The sequence below is a fragment of the Xenopus laevis genome, chromosome 9_10L (genome assembly GCF_017654675.1).
Source record: "Xenopus laevis strain J_2021 chromosome 9_10L, Xenopus_laevis_v10.1, whole genome shotgun sequence".
Classification (NCBI taxonomy): Eukaryota; Metazoa; Chordata; class Amphibia; order Anura; family Pipidae; genus Xenopus; species Xenopus laevis.
This window is the reverse complement of record NC_054387.1, coordinates 35454978-35479128: the sequence shown is the minus strand read 5'-3', so window position 1 is coordinate 35479128 and position 24151 is coordinate 35454978. Positions and strand designations below refer to the sequence as shown.

Here is a 24151-nt window from a genome sequence, read left to right as displayed (position 1 = left end):
TAGCAGCATAAGAGCCCACTGACGCCTTGGCCCACCGGGAGTTTTCCTGGTATCCCGGTGGGCCAGTCCGACACTGTCTGCGCCTATTTTTGCAGGGTGCTGTAGGTACCCTAGAGTTACCACTTGGCCAGGAGGTGGCAGTAGCTCCAGGGATCCTCAATAGGTGCAACTGCGCTCAGTGGAAAGTAGGAAAGACTGAGTGGTGGTGAGTGAATCTATAGAGCAGGGATCCCCAACCTTTTGAACCCGTGAGCAACATTCAGAAAAAAAAGCAGTTGGGGAGCAACACAAACATGAAAAATGTTCTTGGGGTGCCAAATAAGTGCTGTGATTGGCCATTTAGTAGCCCCTTTGTGGATTGTCAACCTACATTGATGCTCTGTTTGGCAGTACACCTGGTTTTTATACAACCAGAACTTGCCTCCAAGCCTGGAATTAAAAAATAAGCTCCTGCTTTGAGGCCACTGGGAGCAACATCCAAGAGGTTGGAGAGCAACATGTTGCTCACGAGCTACTGGTTGGGGACCACTGCTATAGAGAATGCAAGGACACAACTACCTGATTAATGTAGATAACTGACTACAGCAAACTTTGCATGAATTCAACTGCAGTATCAGATGTAAATGAGCCTTCTTTAGTTTAGTTGGCCGAAACATCAGCCTCCACGAATAAATTCCCACCTTGATAAATATGTTGTCTGCCTGGGTTCTGGTAACAAATAGTTAGTAATAGTCCTGTGAAGTACAGCACTCAACATCCAAATGGACCGGTACATTAATGAACTTCAAAATTAGAACAACTTGTGGTCAACATATTATTTTGCCTAAAATAATTGCGCAATGGAAGACTGCTGTAGGGGCCCACCATGGCCAGCCTGCCCTGTTGTCTGGGCCACTCTGGATTAATGTGTCCAAAGCCTTCTGAACACTGGGGTTGTCAAAGTTTATGCCGGAGGAACCTCCAGGCCTTTGTTTAGGAACATTAGCAGGTACTTGAGGGCGATTCTGATGCTGTCCATAAACACCCTGAGCTTGTAAAGGAGGACCAGATCTGGGTGCTACGTTTATTCTCTGCCTGCCCTGACCCGGCCTGATCTGACTACTCTATTGCCTAACGTCTTGTACCACGACCTTCTGCCCAAAGACTTTACCTACAGTTGTGCCCCTTGTTTAGAACCTTTCGCCTAGCACCTCTTGTTTTAAGACCTGGCGGCATCTGAGTAGCTGAGGACTTCTATGGGTCCTGGAGGATCTCCAGGCCCATGGATGCTGGAAGCTGATTTGTGCCAATAAAAATGTTTTTTAATTTAATTTAATTTTATTTAATTTAAGTGTTTCGGTCACTGACATGCCTGTTCCCATCACTTACTCACCCACTAACTTTTGGAGGATCACAGGGGATAATGCAATTGCTATAGTTACTTGCAAATGCTAGAAGCCTGCAACTTGGCATTAAAGCATTCTGAATGCTGTAAAGGCAACTGCTGACTGTTATGCGTAACTGGCACTAGTGTACTCATTTGAGCGAAACCATGTTAATTAGGCATGTATTTTCCCTTAAGCATACAATGAAGTATCAGTGTGTGTGATATGCAATCCTTGTCTGTTCTAGACATGGCACCATGGGATTTGTACCTTTTCTGAACACACACCAGAACAAACAAGGAATGCATATTACATGCACTGATGCTTCACTTAATACTTCAGGTAAAATGCATGGTTAATTAACAGCGTGTACACAATAAAGGCACATTTCACTTTAACTGGAACAGTAAAAGAGAGAACAGTGCCAGTAGTGGATGGAAGCTAAAAGAAGAAGATAAATTGAGAAGAGAGGGAGTGTCACAGACAGGCCAGAGGAAGAGAAGTGCAGATCGATACTTATCATTTGCATCTATATCTCCATTTGCTAAGCAGAAGATAAGACAGTGATAGATGTAGAAAAGGAAGCAAAATATTCCAACAATGGAAAGAATTCAGAGACAAATGTGCAATCTCCATGCAAACGTCATACAATGCAGGAATTTGCTTTCCACCTCCCACATTTCCAGGTACAAGATTAAAAAAAATCAAACATTCTGTTATCTGCCTGGAAAAGCCAATTTATAAATGCTTGTGATTTTTTTTTTTGTCAGCTCTTCTGCCATAATAAAGTTGCCTTGTTAAAGGGACATTCTTGCTGTCTCTGTGTCAGAATAAGGAGAACTCCTATACCAGTTTGTTTTGATCAAGAGACATGAAGAAAAGCAGCAAAGACCCTTTGTGGTTGTCATTTGAGTGTCAGATTGACTTGAGTGGGAGGCTGAGCCTTTGGGAGGTGATGAAACCCCCATGAGACAATTGCCTGTATGCAGTGCCAGGACACAGAGGAGTGTCTGGGAGTGAGGGGTGTGGGCACTGACTCCTCTTGTCAATGTTTCAGCTGACTAAAGAGCAGAGGAAAATTGCTGTACATATAAGGTGGGGGCATGTGCAGTGTAGGTATGGGAGAAGGTTATAGAGACCCAGATAAATTGTTTGCAGGGCCATCAAAAACGAAGCTGCCTGTTAGAATGTGCCTATCTATCTGCTAGGAGAGCTCTGCTTCTTTCCATGCGTCTGGACAAGGGAGATGTCTCGGAATAGTCTGGGGGGTGGGAGCCAGTTCCCTGCATACACTGCATGTAGAACATGGGAAAATGAATCTTGTATCCAGAAGGAAATGGAAGAGACATATCAACGTAGTGGGGGGTTGTACACGAACATCAGTCTGATAGGCATATGTCTGTGTAACAGCCCCCCCCAGCTATGAGATGAAGAGGCTAGGGGTTAATTTACCATGTAAGAAGGAGGCACACACCATGTATAGCAGGGAGGGGTGTCAGAGCAGTCCTGACTGTCAGGAGTCCAAAGGTTTAACCTCCCTCACATGCTCCTCTGAGCACATCAATCAGTTTCAACCTCAAGCCACTGATGGGAGGAAGAGTAGTATTCTTATTAATAGCTCCTGCCGGAGCTGTCTGAGAGCCTGTCTTTATTCCCCCCTCCCTTTTCCACTGTCCCCAGGGACATTCGTATCCCCCCCACCTGCTGAATGTGAATAATAATGAGCGAAGAATTAATTTCAAACAAGACGGGTGGGCGCATAAATTCACAGAGCGCCTGGATTGTACTCCCCTACATGTTGCTGTCCCCCACCAAGTGACGCACATACAAAGAACATATATGTTGCGCTGATACATAATGCACATGCCACTCTGCAGGAGGCCCACTCTACTCAAGGTCACCTTATGGCATTAAGAATGGCCCAGCCCTTTGTAGAGATGATACCACTTGTGCAAAATGGATTCAATGCATCTTAGGATACAAAACAGGGATAGCCAGCCCTCCAAGTGTTACGTCGTTTAAATAGTAGTTGAGGTGGAAAAAAGACACGCCTTATTCTCAAATTGCTACTAAGCTTCTATCTTGACATTTTGCTATTCACCCCTTAGGCACACTGATGCAGAAATTCGACAATGCACAAAGGTTTATGTTATGAATGTTAGCTGTTTTCTATATACATGATGTTCAACTATTATTATATTTCAGCAAGGAACACAGACCACCTGCATTATGCACACACCTGCCCCAGAACCACCATCCAGGAACTGGTCAACTGAATGTAGCAAATAACTGCTCTTTGACAGTGGCGTTGCATGTTCTTGCATCATTACTTTAACACTTGTTTATTACTAGGAGTTTTACAAACCTGCAACAAACACCATATACATACAGTACAAGCAGATGTTATGCATTTATGTAAATTTTTACTCTAAAATTGTTGAAGCATGCCCGTGCATACAGATCTGACTGCTTCTCATATGCAGGCACCTCATGTGCAGATCAAAACTATCGCCCACATATGTACAAACAAATGTATCCTAGCCAGACATTGCACATACATTCAGCATCTTGTGCCAGACATCCTCTGATATGAATCAGATTTTGGCAAAAATAGATATAAACTATAGATATAAATCTATTCATAGGTATTGAAACAAATTTACTCTAGTACACCTTAATATGGGTTTGATTCTGATATGAATCAATTGTCCCACTGTTACTATAGGCACCATCTCTCCCTACTATACCTGCCATCCAACATCCACAGTTCCTTCCCAGAGACTATAATCCCACTGTTACTATAGGCAAAATCTCTCCCTACTATACCTGCTATCCCACAGTCACAGTCCCTTCCCAGAGACTTTTATCCCACTGTTACTATAGACACCATCTCTCTCTACTATACCTGCTATCCCACAGTCACAGTCCCTTCCCAGAGACTTTTATCCCACTGTTACTATAGACACCCTCTCTCCCTATTATACCTGCTATCCAACATCCACAGTCTCATTCCAAAGACTATTATCGCACTGCTACTATAGGCACCATCTCTTCATACTATATCTGTTATCTCACAGCCACCATCCTTTCCCAGATACTATTATACCACTGCTACTATAGTCACCATCCCTACTATACCTGTTATGCCACAGTCCCTTCACAGAGACTATTATCCCCACTGCTACTATAGGCATTATTTCTCCCTACTATACCTGCTATCCCACAGTCCTTGCCCAGAGACTATTATCCCACTGTTACTATAGGCACCATCTCTCCCTACTATACCTGCTATACCACAGCCACACTCCCTTCCCACAGGTAGTACCCAATAATTCTACTACACATGCTCACGCCCATCCTAGGCACTGACTTATTGTGAAAGCCAGTATCCATCATAAAACTACACACACGTGTTACCTTTAACAACACTGCTACTTTGTGCGCTCTCTAGACAAGGATACATGCCCAACTTTTTGGGTGTAAGTATAGTTTAAGTGTCGCCCTTTTTATTAGAACTAATGTCGGCTTTTACGAACACATTGAATGTACTTTTTGGTCTCCTGTAAGATAGTAATGATGGTTCTTGACACACTCTCTTAACGGAGGATATGTTGTTCACAATGTGAAAAAAGTGATTTTTAAGCAGAGAATGAATGCTGGCAGCTGCGCACCCTAACAATTAGACAGACAGAAGTGCTTTTCTCAATTAGTATATGTGTGTGTGTGTAGAAGTTTGCTCATTGCTACATAAGTGCTTTTGTATTATTAATACAAAGTAATAATGGCTATACTTTTTCCATAATTGCTAATTATGCTTTAGGATTTGCTAGTTTATAAGAGAGCTGAAGAAAAGGTTACCAGGCACTGTAACACTTCTGCATTATGGTTTCACAACTGCTCCCCACGTCGGCATTTTGCATGAAGTTATTACATGCTCAGTTAGCCATGCCTCGGCGGGTGTTCCTCATTATAGTGGGGACACAGAATTCACCATTTATGTATTATTATCAGTGTTATTTAATATTTCTTTTTTAAAATTAAAGTTTACAAAATGCTCCACCCAAAAAACAGCAGTATTTACTAAAATAACTTGACGCGGTAAGTTAGCACAGGGGCACAGAAGTGATGTTATCACTTATTGTTTTTGGAATGTTATTTCCTATCCTGCTGCCCTTACTTAGAACGTTGCATTTGTATACCTGCCCATATCAGGTACAGGTATGGGTTATTATATTCAGAATGTGTTGGATCTGGGCTGTTCCCCTTATTTATGAGCAATTTTGCAAGTACAAACAGAATAGTATGGACAGACACAATGCAGAAAGGGAGTTCTCTGCTTAAAGGTGATGAGAAAGAGCATTATGTAGGGGAAATAAGGAACGTATGGTACCTGACAACAGGAAAGAAAGGCACAGTGGGAGATAACAAAATTCAATAATGGGAATAGAGGAGCAAGATAGCAGTGAGGTAGAACAAGAGAGAAAAAGATTTAGGAAAAAAGGGAAAACATCCAATAAAGTAAGGACATAATACACTGTTCTGTAAAAACAGCACCCAAGATTTCAGTGATACTTATTCACACTGGCTGGGAGACGCTTTACTCGATTAGGGTGCCTGAGAAATAACAACAATGGGATCACTACCAACAGTGACGTAACTACCAGGGGGCAGATAAAATAAACCAGTGTCAGTTACCTACATTGTATACAATTTGCTTAGGTTCAAGAACCCAATGCGTCTCACAGTATACTGTATACGATTATTAGGGTGTGAGTACTCACTGTTTCCCCTGTATATAATGTGCTTGTGGGGTCCGTTCCTACTGCCTTTTCCTTTATATAATGTGCAATGGACACCAGCACTTACAGCCTCACACTGCAGTGTCCATTATCCATTGTTCTCTATGTATCCACTGCTTCTTACTATATAGAGTGCTTTGGGTGCCAAAACCCACTGCGTGTTATTGTATGATGTATTTGGGGTGACAAAACCTCTCCCTATTAGGGATGCACCAAATCCAGGATTTGGTTCGGGATTCGGCCTTTTTCAGTAGGATTTGGCTGAATCCTTCTGCCTGGCCGAACCAAATCCGAATCCTAATCTGCATATGCAAATTAGGGACAGGGAGGGAAATCGCGTGGATTTTTGCCACAGAAAAAGGAAGTAAAAAATGTTTTCCCCTTCCCACCCCTAATTTGTATATGCAGATTAGGATACGGTTCAGTATTCGGCCGAATCTTTAGCGAATGATTCAGGGGTTCGGCTGAATCCAAAATAGTGGATCCCTACTCCCTATATAATGTGCTTTAGGTCTCAGTGCCCAATGTTTCTCACTATATAACTACTTGGTTGCAATATATAAGAACCAAGCATCTATTAGTCTACTGCATTTTAAATAATCTTAATATAATTTGTTCCTGCTGCTTTTTTCTTAAAATCTTGTGAAGACGCACTTTTTGGTGGGTGACTTTAAAGGGTGTGGCCTTAAAACTGGGTGTGGTGTAATTTTTGAAGCAACCCTCTTGCTCCTGGCCTCCCCAAGCAAAAACATCTCCTGGTGTCTAGGGCATGCTACACATGCATGTTGGCCCCTATCAGGGCTGGAACTAGGGGTAGGCAGAAGAGGCATGTGCCTAGGACGCAACACGGGGGGGGGGAGTTGGGGAGGATCCTGGAGGATCGCTGGACCCCCTTCCCTGATCTGCCTGCTGGAGAGGTGATGGGGGGGGGCGTTCAACAAGAGCCTTGGGCACAACTTTAGCTTGGCCCATTACTGGCTCCTATATATATATATATATATAGTACGGTACACATTCTAGTACATGGATACTATATAGAGTGGGCAAACTACTGTAAGAAGATACAGACTAGGAACATAGACATTAGAAAACCAAGGAATGCATTCAGAGACAAGCTTATGCTGACGTATAGCACTACCATTCATATCAGCATGTACCACCATATGGCCAAGCTGACTACCCAGAGTGAAGGGTGAGCGTGCCTTGCCAATTCCTTCCCTTGTCCCCTCAGGCCATGAGGTGTGCAGCAGGCAAGATGTGAGATTCTTCATTCTGCACTCCCCTCAGGAACAGCAAGCCAACAGGCTGATTGCCATTTCCAATTACATGCATTATTTGAAAACAATGTTCAGGCGGATTTCAGTTGTGACAATGCAGCCAAGACGCTGCCATAGGAACCGAGGGAGAAGAAAAAAAGATCAGACTTCAGCCAAATGCAAGTTCCCTTTTCCCCAATGGCCTTAAAACAAGCCAACGCCTAAAGGTGAGATGATGGGAGGTTATTGTGTGATGGTAAATACATAGAACGTGGTTATAAAAGACAATAATAAATAGAGAGAGGTGTAGCTATATAAAGATATAGCAAAGGGGTGCAGTGATCACAACAACCACAGCCTGCAATAACACACTATAGAAAAACAACACAGCACTCACAATTCAATGCTTATTGATTACATAGCCGCAATATTTCACAGCGCTAAGGCTTGTATAGAAAAATTCAGCATCGTGTAAACGGTAATACAGGAAGTGACACAAGCAGGTGACATCTTCACTACGAGCAGGTTATCTCCATATGTTACAGGGACATATAAAAATAACAAAAGTGGTATAAAATTGATACCTTTATTGGCTAACTAATATAATCAGGGGCAGCCTGAGGTGCTCACCTCAGGAGGCAGCGCCAGATACATTTCCAGGGGCGGCAAAAAGCTGCTTCTGTACTTTCAAGAGCCGAATTTCCGGTTTTGAAACCGGAAATTCGGCTTTCTAGTGCGGGAGAGCAGAGTTGCGCTCTCCGCACTAGTGTTCCTGCCTCGGGTGCCTCCCCTACAGATGGGTAAGCCGGCGAGGGGGGCGGCATTTTGAGGAGCCACCTCAGGCAGCTTCTTCACCAGAATTGCCGCTGAATATAACCATAGCAAGCTTTCAGAACATTTTAGTTCCTTTTTCAAGCTGATTACAATGAAACTGTGGTGTTCTCTGGTATAGTTACAACATTCAGCTCATAGGTCAAATGACCAACAAAAAGGAATATCAATCTGTGTGTAAGGTGTCAAAGTCATTTACGAGGGGATCTGCAAGAGACAAGCAGATAAGGTACAAGATAATGTGGTTCAAAGAGGCTGAGTATAAATTAGAGCTGAATTATTGTAGAGTAGAATCAAAGGAATTCCATATTAGACACCTCACACATAGACTTTTTTTTTCTTTTTGTTGGTCATTTGACCTATGAGCTGAATGTTGTATATATACCAGAGAACACCACAGTTTCATTGTAATCAGCTTGAAAAAGGAACTAAAATATTCTGAAAGCTGGCTATGATTATATTAGTTAGCCAATAAAGGTATCACCTTTATACCTTTCAAAAGAGTTGCCCTGTAACATTTGCCGTGCCGTGTAACATTTTTACTGGCTAACAAGGTACAGCAATTTAAAATATAACTTTAAGTATAAATTGTAATCTCAGTAAAGTTCCCTAGGAGTTAAGGATCTCTCTTTCTCAATAGATCTTTACAATCAGCCCCTCATTTTGGGGGATGAGATTCAAAACCATATATCATAAGCCTGAAACTGTATCTACCTTATCTCAAAAAATGTTTAGAAACAGGAAAGTTAATATTTCCTTTTTAGAATTGTTTATTGCTGTTGTGATATACATATCTTGAATGGCATATCATTTCTGGTATGGGCTGAAGGAAAATGTCTAGAGTTAGACATCTGGTTCCTGACAGTTAGTATATAGTTCTTTATGTATTCCTTGTGTGTGCTTAAAGGAGAAGGGAAGGCTAAAATTAAGTAAGCCTTAGAAAGGTCTATATAAATACATCAGTTAACCCTCAAAGTAATGTTGCGCTGAGTCCTCTGTCAAAAGAAATACAGCATTTCTTTCCTTCTATTGTGTACACATGGGCTTCTGTATCAGACTTCCTGTTTCCAGCATAACCTTTGGGCTAGGGCTTGAGCATGCTCAGTTTGTTCCTCTCCCCCTCCCTCCTCCCATCAATGCTGTAATCTGAGCCCAGAGCTTTGAGTGAGCAGGGAGAGACTCAGGCAGGAAGTGATGTCACACCAAGCAAAATCTTAAACAAACAGAGACAGTGTCTAGAGCTGTTTACTCAGGTACGGTAAAGCATTCTGCAGAATAAATATAGCATTCTAGCTTGCACTATTGTGGCAATCTGTCTTGGAGCTTTCTTTCTCATTTAATCACTGTAACATCCAAGAAACAAATGCCGTTTATGTCCATAGTCAAGGTATAATCAATATTGGGATGGATTCCACATATGACTTTAAGGAACCATGAAAAATAGTTCATGTCTCCTCTCCACATAATGAAAATGTCATCTATATATCGCCACCAAGCAATGGCTGGTGAATGATACAGTGGCTTATGAAGTTCACTATTTACTCCAAAACGTTGCTTAAAGGGGACCTGTCACCCTAAGAAATAATTCCAAATTCTTTGCTATCATGTTAGTTGAGCAAAATAAACTTTACTTACATTGTGTTTCCTTTAGTCTTGGAATTACACAATCACAGCAAGAAAGTAGGCACCATTTTGTGGACACTGTTATTAAGACAAATTGTGGATCACCCCCAAAATCTTGTTTATGCACCAGAATGGGGGACCCAATGACCATGTGCAGTGCCTTACACAATTATAAAGACTGATGGGTGAAGGGGAAATATGAGGAGTGCAGTGACACGTAGGAATTGCTGAATGGAAAGTGAGGCATAGAGGTGGGGAAAATGATATTTGATTGACATCTTAGATATTTATACCCCTTTATAACAGGTATGGATGTTTTAACGAAAAAAATAATTTGTGTTCCATGCTTCATTTGCAAAGGACTTTCATTATGCAGCTTTTTATGTGTAGGTGACAGGTCCACTTTAATAAAGGTAAAATTATTTTTAAATCTCTGCTGCCCTGGCCTTTTTGGAGGTTGAAGATCAGTAAAGGATACCAGACACTCGATGGCTAGTGAAGCGGGGGTGACCCCTGCGTGTTTATTACGTCAAATGTAACGTTTCAGGGGCGTGACGAAGGGGCACGCCCCCGAAACGTTACATTTGACGTAATAAACACGCAGGGGTCACCCCCGCTTCACTAGCCATCGAGTGTCTGGTATCCTTTACTGATCTTCAATTAGGAGAGGCGCCGACCTCTCCAACCAGCACCGGGCTTGAACTTTGAGAGAGGTGGGGAAAGAGGATTATTGTGAATCTTTTTGGAGTTTGGACAGTGAGCAATTGTTGTTGTGAAGAAAAACATGGTTAGTTCTTTGGAAAATTGTCCACGTGTATATGCCTTACTTTTTCTTAGACTTTAAGGAGAACTAAAGCCTAAAAACAAATATGTCTAAAAATGCCATGTTTTATATACTTAACTTATTGCACCAGCTTAAAGTTTCAGCTTGTCAATAGCAGCAGTGATCCAGGACTTCAAACTTGTGACAGGGGGTCACCATCTTGGAAAGTGTCTGTGACACTCACATGCTCAGTGGGCTCTGAGCAGCTGTTGAGAAGCTAAGTTTAGGGGTCGTTGCAAATCATCAAGCTGAAAATGTGGTTTGTCTGTAATATAAGCTGATGCTACAGGGCTGATTATTAAATTCTGATGCTAATTGCACTGGTTTCTGAGCTGCCATGTAGTAATTATCTGTATTAATTACTAATCAGCCTTATATTAAAGGAGAAGGAAAGCTACGGAGGCATTTTATTGCCAATAGATTAGCTGCAATAGTGCAAGCTAGAATGCTATATTTATTCTGTAGAATGTTTTACCATATCTGAGTAAAAAACTCTAGAAACTCTCTGTTTGTTTAGGATAGGAGCTGCAGTATTAACATGGTGTGACATCATTTCCTGCCTGAGTCTCTCCCTGCTCTGGGCTCAGATTACAGTAGAGAAGGGAGGGGGAGGGGGAAGAGGAGCAAACTGAGCATGCTCTTGCCCAGGGCAATGAGGTGTAAGCTGAAAACAGGAAGTCTGATACAGAAGCCCATGAGTACACAATAGAAGGAAAGAAATGCTTTATTTCTTTTGACAGGGGACTCAGAGCAGCACCACTTTGGGGGGTTTACTGGTATATTTAGATGGACCTTTCTGATAAGGCTTACAAAGTTTTAACCTTTCCTTCTCCTTTAAGACATTTCTATTCTATGTGTACTGTATATTGTGAGTGGATCTCTAAGCTCAGTAAGTTACAGCAGCACAGAGCATGTGCAGTGAATCAGCAGAAAAGAAGATGAGCAGCTACTGGGGCATCTTTGAAGACACAGATCTTTACTGCTAAATGGCTGTGGATCCCTTGGGCTGGTACAGAAGCCCTAAACATAATGTACAACATTTCTAGCCTAGTTCTTTAGTTAGGCTTTAGTTCTCCTTTAATGCCATCCTCATGACATGTGGCTTACAGTATGTATGTAACTTTGGAGCCCAGGGCCCCCCTAAAAAATATTTTTTCTGGAACCGGCAAGGCGAAAATCATGAAGACGTGGTGCAGGTTGCTATGTGTATGGTGAGCATTATTTATCTAATAAAGAACATTAAACTTTGTTATATAGATAAATGTGCAGATTAACTAGTGCCTTCAAGTGGCCAAATATACATGAATAATGGAAATATGGTTCTGTGTGATATATGCGGCAATATCTAGTGGTATTCCTCCGCAGCCTACTTTATTATTATACCTAAATTTTGTCTGTGGCTCCGTGCCTGCTTCTTCATAGATGCCTAATGTCTCGCTCCGCAACTTATTGCCCACAGAATGGTGTCAGACAGATGGGTAATTAATTTATTGCTAATGCACTGTATATGTACATATTGTCACACATGAATACGTCGTAATGAGAATGTGGCAGAGAGTAATACGTTTGTGTATCAAATGGAGTGGTGAAGCTGGAGTGAAAAAGAAATTAAATCAGTTTTACAAGTATGGTTATTTTCCATTTATTTGTTTTTAACGGACAGTAAGAAATGAGGGTATAGCTCCATATAGCACCAAGATATTAAAGGGCAATTTTTTTTTTTTGCAGGCCATACAGGGCCTATATATATATATATATATATATATATATATATATATATATACTCTGCTCTTTGTACATATAAGTGGAAGCTGACAATAAATGGGGCACTGACATTTTGCATAGATCTATATCAAATAACTACCAATATTGGCTTAAAGGTTAGCAGATAGTGTTGCTATATGGTTGTCTAGAGTTAATGACTGGTAAACCGGCTGCAATAGCAGCTCCGCTTGTCAGCAATGGAAAAGGTACTCTCTTTGTGATCTCACTTGTTCACTGTTGCCATAGTTCCCACTCTGAGATAAGCAACATGGCAGCTCCAAATAATCTGTATTAATATAATTAAGTAGAGAAGGAAATTTTAGTCCATAATACTACATTAAATTTCCCCCTAAATAGAGTATATATAATTATACTATTATTAATATAACTATAATACCATAATTATATATACTGTAATATATACAGGTATGGAGCCTGTTTTCCAGAATGCTTGGGATGGGGGTTTTCCGGATAACAGATCTTTCTGTAATTTGGATCTTCATACTTTGTCTACTAGAAAATCATGTAAATATTAAATAAACCCAATAGACTGGTTTTCCTTCCAATAAAGATTAATTATATGTTAGTTGGGATCAAGTACAAGGTACTGTTTTATTATTACAGAGAAAAAGGAAATAATTTTTAAAAATGTGGATTACTTGGATAAAATGGAGTCTATGGGGCAAAGTCACTAAACTGCAGAAAGTCACCAGTGACGACTCCGCTCACATCAGCATACTTCGCGAGTAGTGATGGGTGAATTTATTCGCCAGGCATGAATAAATTCACAAAACCGCCACGAAAATTTGCCGGCATCCAAAAAAAAAAAAGGACGCCGGCGCCATTTCGCTAATTTCCCAGGAAATTTGCAAATTTTTCGGCAAAGAGAAACGCCCCAAATTCGCTAAAGTGCGAAGTTGCGTCCAGGGCACAAAACAATGGCGAAGTTTTGCTAGCGTTAATTCGGCAAGCAAAGCGAAGTTGCGGTAGCTTTGGCTAATTTGCATATGGCGGGAAGTTGAATGGATGTATATGTTGCAGCAAATACATTACACTACACAAGCCCAGGAAACCTTAATTAAATAAAATAAAGTAAAGTTGTTATGTTGCCCTACACATGAGCCCAGTGTATAGTTTATGTGCCATATGTTAGGAAATATAGGGGGGAAGCCAGGTACCCTGAAAAAAAATTACGATCTTTTGCAGCCTATCACCCTGAAAAACTGAAAAATTGCCAGCGTTTTTTGGGACTAGGAAAAATTTTCACATTTTTTTTGAGGAATTCCTATCTACTCTATTTGTCTGGTCTGAGGTGGTAAAGGCAAGTCTGGCGCAAGAGGTAACGTTCAGTAAAATCCGCATCTTAGTGAAGTGGCGTAGTTACATCCATTTGCCAGAGCGAACATTCGCCTGGCGTTGAGTGCAAAGTAACGGTAGTGGCTGTATCCTTCACTTGTGAATTTACGCCAGCGGTCTTTAGTAAATCGGCCAAATCCCGAAATTTCACTTCGCCCTTTAGTAAATTTGCCCTTATGGGAGATGACCTTCTTGTAATCCGGAGCTTTCTGGATAGCAGGTTTCCGGATAATGGATCCCATACCTGTATATACTTTATAGATATTATAATGCATAGATTAGCCATGACATGCATGCAAGCTATTGTGGGAGTTAAATATTTGTTTTGCTGTTTTCTCTTCTTCAGTTTTTAGTGTGCTCCTACAACCCAATCTTTTGTTCCTGTCACAATAATGATGATGGGCATTTCAAGTTGTATTTGAGATTGTGGACTTGTGCTTCAATCGGGTTTATGAGGCCTGGGAAATCACTGGTTACATATGCTCCTCAAGCTAACAATATACACCAGGCAAGACTAATTGCCCCTACTATCAGTCTGGGAATGAAAGCATGAGTGAATTCCTGTTGTTCCATATACCCTTCTTTTCCTTTTGTTTTCTTCTCACATAGTAACATTGTAGGTGGGGTTGAAAAAAAGAAATGCATCCACCACTCTCACACTAACATCGAAGTTATCCTGCCTAACTGCTAGCTGACTGAGAAAGCTGATTTTCTTCTAAACCGAATGGATGCTCTTGCATTCACTGGAAGTATTTGCTGGTGAATAAAGCATCAGATAACTTATTTTATATTTATATACGTTTTTCACTTTAAACTCAGTATAAACTCATAGCTGAGCCATCTGTACACTTTTTCAGCTTAGTTGCTCTTCTATGGACTTTCTCTAGTTCATTAATATCCTTTTAAAGGATTGAAGACCACAACTGCGCTCCATTTTCTAGATGGGGTCTTACCATTGTTTTTTTAAAGGGGAAGAATGACCCTTTCTTTGTGTGAATCTATACCCCTATTAATGCAGTACAATATCTTCCTCGTCCTGGCATTGCTTGCTACTGTTCACGAAAACCAACCAAAGGCCATTCTCTATCAAGGATTTGCAAAAGTGCCCTTTCTTAAATCATTATGGAACAAACTGAATAAAAGTGGAGCCAATACAGAACCCTGTATAACCTTTCTTTAAATAGAGAATGAAACATTGACAAGCACCCCTCTGTATGATCCTTTAGCCAGTTTTCTGTCCATGTATGAACGGCATTACCAAGATCAATAGACATTAGTATCGAAATCAAATTTTATGCTGCAATGTATTAAAAGCTTTGGCAACATCCAAGTAGACCACATCACCATGCTGATTACTGCTTATAATGCCATTCTCCACAACATAATCTTCAAACAAATCCATATGTCAGACTTACAGGCCTATAACTGCCATGCTGAGATAGTAATCCCTTTTAAATATTGGAATGGCATCAGCTTTCCTCCAATAAATACGTACTATACCAGATGAAAGAGAGTCTGAGAAAATGAGAAAAATGGCTTGTTAAAAACTAAACTTAGCTCTTTAAGTACCAAAGGGTGTATTCCATCAGGCCCTGAGCCTTTTTATATTAACTTTGCGTACACATTTAAATTAGGGATGGATGGATTTTTTCGCCTTGTTTTGACAAAAAAATGACACCCATTGACTTGTATGGTGTTGTGCGTCAACATAAAAAGACGTGCGACATTTCCTTTGGCAAAACAAAACGGTTCAAATTCACCCATCCCTAATTTAAATACCATAATCAGTGTCATCACTGACTACATGCTTGAGCCCAGCCATGAGTACTTTTAGAGAGTCAGACTTATAAGTCTAAGAGAGGAATGTAATATGCTTTGTTAATGCAAAAAACGTTCACAAAGACGCTTATGCCGGTTTGAGCCATTTTTGACTGATTAAGACCTCCACGACCTCCTTGCAAAGTTTGCTTTTGCGTTCGTAGTGTATGTAATAAAATTTCGCAATTGCAAACGGTTTTTTTCGACAAAATATTTAATGAAACTCCAGAGCAGGTGTTAAAGGTTCGTAAGGTGCAATTAAGATTCGCAATACAATAAAAGCTTAACATTGCGACAGGCTCGATTTTATTACATTTCCCCCTAAATCTTTTATTGTGTAAATCAATGGAAAACATGGATTGGGCACATATGCTTTTCAGAGTCCCCTGTAACCAAATATCTTACCAAATAATTATTTAATGAAGCCGCTCTCTCTACCTTCATTTTACTATTGATATTCATGAAAATTATGTTATGATTCGTTTTTGAAAATTAAGCAATTATTTTCACATTTTCTAATGTATCATTGTTACTGTCACTTTATATACCATTTTTTTTTAGGTATTTAAAAGAAGCATCTCTCCCCTGTAAACGTCTTTACATTTGAGTTGAGCTTTTAGTTTTTTAAAGTGAAAATAGTTTTAGCTGAAAACCCCGTCACGAATAATGATCTTAGGGTGCTAAAGTTTGCTCTCTGGAAATGTAGTCTTGGTCGGCCCAATGTATGTTTGGATTTTTTTTGTTGCTGCAAATACTAACTGAATTAATATTATGGTCACTATTACCCAGATGTTGTTGTGCTTGTACATTTGTAATTGTCTCTGGGTTAGAGTTCACTAGTTTCAATAGAGGCATCATTTGTAGCTGGGTCCTTTACAGTTTGTTGCATATACAGCAAATGTATAATTTTCTCACATTTAAATGTCCTGCTACTATCGTTGTTCCAGTCAAGATCTGGGTAATTAAAATCCCCTATTATTAAAGAAAAAATATACCCCCAAAATTAATATTTAAGCAACATATATTAAATAATCTTACCAAACCGAAATATGTATTTACGGTAAGTAAATATTGCCCTTTTACATCTCTTGCTTTGAACCATTTGTGATGGTCTGTGTGCTGCCTCAGAGATCTCCTGACCAGAAATACTACAACTCATAACATTTATGGTTTGTTTGTGTGCACTGTGAATCCTAGGATCCCAAGGGGTGGGCCTTATTTTTTAAAATGACAATTTTCTATTTTTGATTACCAAATGGCACATGCTACTAAAAAAGTATATTATTACAAAACTGGTTTATTCACATGAAACAGGGTTTTATATATGAGCTGATTTATTAAATATATTTTTTATAGAGACTTACATTATTCAGGGGGTATAGTTTTGCTTCAGACACAGCTCTTTCTACTTACAACAGAAGTCTCTTCCTCTTCACTTACATGAGGGTATTTGCAGCACACACCTAAAATTAACTTACCTGCTACCTTTTTACCTGGGTCAAACCTGTTAAAAGTTTGACCCATATGGCTCCAGCCATCTCATTTTCCTCCACAACTTCTTACTTTATACTGGGTTTCAACCCTTGCTTAGGCAGCTGTAGGGACCCGTAGGGTTAATACCCCTATGCTCTGAAACCACATGGTGGAAATCCCCTGCCTGTGTAGCTACAGGGTTTCCTATGGTCTTGGGAGGGTCTGGAGCCTTGTCCCTGTGCAGAATGGCTGACAGATACCGGAGGGTGTCATATGGTGCTGCACCCCTTTTGAATATATCGGAGAGCCATGTGCTCACAGGGGGATTCCTACTTTCACTTTCATGGAGAGAAGGTGGACAGATGTAGGGGGCTAAAAGGAGTTTCGTAGCTTGCGGCTGATTCAGGGTGCTCTAAAGCCTGGTAAGCTCAACCATGCATGTTTGGTAGTGATGGGCGAAGTTTCGCTTAAAAATTATCAAATTTCCAGTGAAATTTGTGAAACAGCCAAAAATCTGTGAAACAGTGCTGGCGCCCGTTTTTTTTTTTATGCCGACGCAAATTTGCCAGCGAAGATGCACCGGTGCCCAAAAAAATGGACGCCAGCGAATTTTCGCAAATTTATTCTCCAGCGTGAATCGTGGGAATTCACCGCAAATCCGCACGGGGCGAATAAATTCGCCCATCACTAATGTTTGGAGCTTAGATGGACATCTTGTGTGCTCGCGCTATGGAGAGTGCTGTGAGCTGTAGTCCTGCACAGGAGGAATTCTGAATGCTCGCGCTATAGAGTGCTGGGAGCTGTGTTGTAAGGAGTAAAGGGGGTTTATCGTGCTCGTGCTATGGACAGTGCTGGGAGCAATGCCCTGAAGATAAAACAAGTTGTGTGCTTGGCTAGGAGAGCCTGGAGCTTCTGTTCCAGCTCTGTGTGAGCCTACCCGTCTGTGTGAATCCCAAGGGTAAGTTGTGCCTGAGGGAGGGTAGAAAAAGAAAAGGATCTAGCGAGTCTCCTGTTGTGATGCAGACTTTTGTGTGCCTGCCACGTGGGAGCAAATACCTTGTCCAACAGGAAAGGTATTTGGCCAGGTAGCGCTACCTGGGGACACTGAAACTCTTTTGGGGAAAAGGGACTGAGACTCTTTATCTGCCAAAGGAGTAGTGCGGGACTGTCAGGGAGGTGTCAGGACTGGACTTGCACAGGTTCCCTAGGGTAGTGGGTCATGCTATGTAAATGCATTATTGTACTGTGCAGTGTCGGACTGGGGGGCCCGGGGCCCCCGTCCCCTTTGCTGCTTTGCACCATGCCGTGCGCTCCCTTCCTTGTGTTCCATGCTGGTGCGCATGCGCAGATGGCGTGGCGCTCCGGCTTTTATATTTAAAATACCACGATTGGGGTTCTGGCCCGGCGGGAGCCCATGACGGGTCAGGCCCACCGGGTTTTTTCCCGGTTTCCCGCTGGGCCAGTCCAACCCTGGTACTGTGAATATTTACTTACCCTTTAATCTGCACTTTCTTTATTATAAAGTTGAAATTGTTATGAAGCACAGTGTGTGTTGAAGGTTTTTCCTAAAGGGGACACCCGCAGGTGTATTCCCAGATGCCATTAGGTGGAGGCACTGCCAGGAGAGGTACTTGCCAGTACCCTTTCACCTTGGAAAGGGGACTCAGGACCTGAGTTGGTAAGACGTTACAACCTTGGCACAGGGGGTTGAAGAGAGGGTGTTACACAGCCATACCTTTTCAATTTTAACTGTCCAGCTGTCTTCTGTCTTTCTTTCTCAATACCTTTTCTTACCTTGCGCGTCCTTCTAACCTTCCTTTTCTCATTATCCCATATAAAAGTATTTTGTTTCTTTAACATTTCCCTTTTTTCCCCCATTGCCCCCCTTACCTCTACATTTTCTCACATCTTCCTTTTGATCCCCCTGCCCTCGATTCATCTCCCTCCTTCACCAGTCTTTCCAACTCCCCTTCTTTCTCTTTTTAATTTCTTATTTTCTTTTAGTCTTCTACTTTCCCTTCTTTATGCTCTTATTCATTCATTATATTTGCTTTTCTGCTTTTACCTTATTCCATTATTCTTCTTTCACTTTCTTTTCTGCTCTCCCATATTGCTATATTTTTTTGTCTGTTTCATTTCATTTCTAGTATTACACTTTGCTTTCTGCTTTCACCTTTTTCTTCCTGCTTTTCTATTCTCTACCAAGTTTTTCATTTCTACCCACACCCAATCTATTTTTGCATTTTAATTCTCTCCTCTGTTCTTCCCAAGACAACACGGCTAGTATCTAGGTGCTAGTCAAAGTTCATTATAAGTGGAGGTGCTTAGGGGTACTGCTCATATTCTCAATGCTGCTACTTACTCTCTTGTGTTTGACTTGGCATAGTCTCATGGGCATTGGACAGGTTGGAAGAAGATTCATAGCTTTCCCTTCAGCTTATCCAACTGCCGCACAGCTATGTCTATCATTCTGACAGTAAATAGCAGCACAGACAATGCAAGTAGAACCTGCCGTTAAAGATAATAGAAAGTGGTTGCAGCATATTTGTTTAAAACAAAAAGCACGCCAAACCAAAAGTGGTGCATAATGGTCTTCAACATGTAATAAGGACACATTAAATGTCACACTCTATCTGTCTTTGCATTAGGGGCACTTGTTAGGGAGCTCACGCCAGTTGTCCTATTTGGACCCTCCTAGAGATAAACGTGTATGTAAAATAACATTGTGCCAGAATGCAGCTGAGAGCAATGAATACAGGCCATGAATTTGCAAAGTAATGCACATCTGCTTAGCTTGAACTTGGAAGAAAGTGTAAATGCTTCAGGGAGTCGTGCTAGTGAAAACAATTCATACAGACAGCAGCTCTTCTCATCAGGCCAGTGTTCACTAATGAACAACTCCCAAGAGGACGGTTCAGCTTGATTGTTAACATTTAAGTTGATACTCTGGGGAGAAGGGAATCCCAGCAGCACCGTACATCAGATTTACAGTTAGTAAAATATTTAATATAATCACGCCATACAATATCCGCTGCGCTCAAAAGCCAACATCAGTCTGGTTACTATCCCCAGTGGCTTCTGCTGCTTGGTGTTTGATGAGAAAATGCGTACAAAGTAAAATTTATTTTTTATTCTCAGCTTTTTATCTCTCGCATCCTCCTCAGTGACTGAAATATACAAAGGAAAAAAATGACCAAAGAAAATCAATAAATAACCAAACATGTGTCCAAAAAAGAAAAAACATTTCCAATTCAAATTAAAAATGGCCACATTCTAATTAGTTTATTTAATCTTGAGGGTTGGACTCAGCAATTGGCTCAAATCAATGTTTAATATGTAGGCAAATATATTTTACTTTAAATAATAAAATAAAATAACACAATGTAATGTGCGAATAGATTTTATTCTATTTCCCATTCATATGGATACATTTAAGAACTGTGCGAGAGGAAAAGCTTTGTAATCCATACACTAGGTGCACTAATTTTAAAACAATTGTTAAAAAAGGACACTGCTGATCAACATGGATCTTTCAGACCATTTGCTTCATAAAATTATGCCCATTTAATCTGCATAGTCTACAGAACTATACCCACTGATACAGTGGGGTCCCAAACAGTTTTTTTTTAGCCATGAGCCACATTCAAGTGTAAAGAGAGTTGGGAAGTAACACAAGCATCCAAAATGTGCATGGGGTGCCACATATGGGCTGTGATTGGCTATTTGGTAGTCCCTACAGGAGGATCTGTATTTGGAAGTACATCTGTTTTTTATGAAACCAAAAGTTGCCTCAAAGCCAGGAATTAAAAATGAAGTGCTTGCTTTGAGGCCACTGAGAGCACACCTGTTGGCACTGGTTGGGGATCACCGCAGTACAGTAATAACACTCCTGGTTCTAAAATAAATGGCAACACACTTTGTAGAATGGGAATAATGTAGGCTATTTTAACTCTGACAAAACATGTGCACATTCATCCACAAGCCTCCACATTGTCGATGAGTCATACAATGTAATGATAAGGCTCATTCACTCTGTCAGTGGGGTGTGACAACTTTGCTGCTAGATTATGCAACGCTAGTTTAAGGTCATATCTATTATAGGTAAATCTAAAAACAACTGGACTTGCTGAGTAATCAATGAAGACGTTTCACTACTCATCCGAGCAGCTTCTTCATTTCAACTGGCTGGTGTGGGAAGTGCTCGTCATATAAACTCTTCCACTAATCCAATCACAATGGCACATTGTAACTCTTCAAAGAGGTGACATCTGAAGAAATTCACAGAGGTGTAGATTCTGTGTAGTTACTGTGATAGGATTATCCAATGTGTCATGCAACTCCTAGAAGGAGGTGTTACTTGTGAGAGTTGCATGAATGGATGTGTGAAGTGTTCTGAAACCGCCGGGGTACAGATGTTAGAATAACATTGTATGTAGCAGACAGGTGGTGTCTAAGGCCCCTGCCTCTATTCAGGGATGGTTTCTCCACCTTGACATGAATCGCCTCTTTCACTCTTCGTTCAAACCAGTGTTCAGCGCACAGATTGCCCAACACATTAAGAGTCAGGAGAGACAAATAAGCAAACTGAATAACTAACTTGGAGGCAGAATGATGAGACACCAAAGAACACCAAAGACATGTGGGTTAGGAACCTATCAGATAGGGTACTAACTCAGCCGGAAAAGGATGTGCTAGCCAAGGAGTTAAACTATGCAGTCACACCACAACACATCCCAGTAGTTGAACTCATCACAGTCACAGAATCTGCTATCAAAAATAATCACTTGAAAAAGGAAGAAGCGAACAACTCCGGCTAAAAGTGTCAGCTGCTTTGTCAAGTGCCAGAACACCTCCCTCTAACCTTAGTACACAAGAGAGGAGAGCACTCAGTTCTCTGAGTAAGGACCCGAACATCACTATCCTGCCAGCAGATAAAGCGCGATGCAAAGTTGTGCTCAACACAACTGACTACAACTGCAAGATAACCACTCTACTCAGTGATAGCAATACATATGAACCCTTAAGGAAAGACCTAACCAACGGTTACAAGAAAAAGGTGATAGGTTGCCTACAACAACTTGAAAAGGAGAAAGCCATTGATCGAGTTTTATACCACCGCCTGTACCCCAGAGAAGCCACACCATGTTTATACGGACTCCCCAAGATACACAAAGAAGGAGCCCCACTAAGACCCATTGTCAGCAGCATAAATTCAGTGGCATACAGCATTGCAAAATTCTTGGCTAACATCTTAGCTCCGTTGGTAGGCAACACAGTGCATCATATCCAGAATGCCAAAAAGTTTGTAACCAAGTTTCACAACGTTACACTAGAGGCAGAAGAAACAATGGTGTCATATGATGTCACTTCATTGTTCACATGTATACCTACTATAGAGGCAATTGAGACTGTAAGAAATCGACTGCAACACGATAACACCCTCAGCAGCAGAACGAAGCTCAATCCCAACCAAGTATGTTTGTTGCTAGATTTGTGCCTTAACACCACATACTTCAAGTACAAGGACCTTTTTTATAGACAGAAACATGGCTGTGCAATGGGTTCTCCAGTCTCTCCCATTGTAGCAAACTTGTACATGGAGGAAGTGGAAAGGAGGGCCTTACTTACTTTCCAGGGAACTACACAGAGTCACCGGTTCAGGTATATGGATGACACTTAAAATCAGATCCAATGAAGTGGTGGCCTTTACAGAACACATTAAATCAGTGGACAATAACATCAAGTTCACAAGGGAAGATGTCCATGAGAACAAACTTGCCTTTTTGGACTGTTTGATATGCATCCAAGAGGGGGGTAACTTGAAGACTGAAGTATACAGGAAACCCACTCATACAGATCTTTATCTGTTGTTTGATTCCCACCACCCACTGGAACACAAACTGGGTGTCATTAGAACCCTGCACCACAGGGTGGAATGTGTGACAACATATTAGAGGAGCATTGAAAGCGTGTGGCTACCCAGACTGGGCCTTTGTCAAAACAGCAGCAACCAAGCCCAACAGGAACACCAATAGAAATAACCGCCTGGAGACACATAGTAGGCGAAACATAGTCATCCCATTTGTAGCTGGAGTGTCAGAAACTCAGGAGGATTTTCAACAAACACCACGTCCCTGTGTTTTTCAAACCTAGCAACACACTGAGAAAAAAACTGGTACACCCAAAGGATCCAACACCAAAAGAAAAGCAACACAATGTGGTATATGGAGTCCAGTGTAGCGAGGAGTGCACACATCTATACATTGGGGAGACAAAACAACTGCTCAGCAAGCGAATGGCTCAGCACAGGAGGGAGAACTCTACAGGGCAAAACTCAGCTGTCTTTCTACACCTAAAAGACAATGGACACTCCTTTGAAGATAGCAAGGTCCAAATCTTGGATAAAGAAGACCGCTGGTTTGAATGAGGCATGAAAGAGGCAATTCATCTCAAGGTGGAGAAACCATCCCTGAACAGAGGTGGGGGCCTTCGACACCACCTGTCTGCTACATACAATGCTGTTCTAACATCTGTACCCCGGCGGTTTCAGAACACTTCACACATCCATTCATGCAACTCTCACCTGTATCTAGGAGTTGCATGACACATTGGATAATCCTATCACAGTAACTACACAGAATCTACACCTCTGTGAATTTCTTCAGATGTGACCTCTTTGAAGAGTTACAATGTGCCATTGTGATTGGATTAGTGCCGAGCACTTCCCACACCAGTTGAGTTGAACTGAAGAAGCTGCTCGGATCAGTAGTGAAACGTCTTCATTGATTACTCAGCAAGTCCATTTGTTTTTAGATTTACCTATACTAGATATACCATGACCTGGATGAATGAAAATCTTCATAGTCATGTTTAAGGTCAGATAAACTATATATATATATATATATATATATATATATATATATATATATATATATATATATATATATATATATATATATATATATATACACATGTATTGAAAATATATTTGCCGTAGGTATACAAAAAGCAACAAAAACAAATAGAACACTGCCGACTTACAGC

The 24151-nt window shown here is 41.0% G+C and overlaps 1 protein-coding gene across 1 annotated transcript in view; it reads right to left on the bottom strand.

Moving 5' to 3' along the window:
• Positions 1 to 24151, bottom strand: part of cdh22.L (cadherin 22 L homeolog) — a 100979-nt gene that overhangs the window by 59631 nt on the left and 17197 nt on the right. The gene's annotated exons all lie outside the window — the stretch shown is intronic.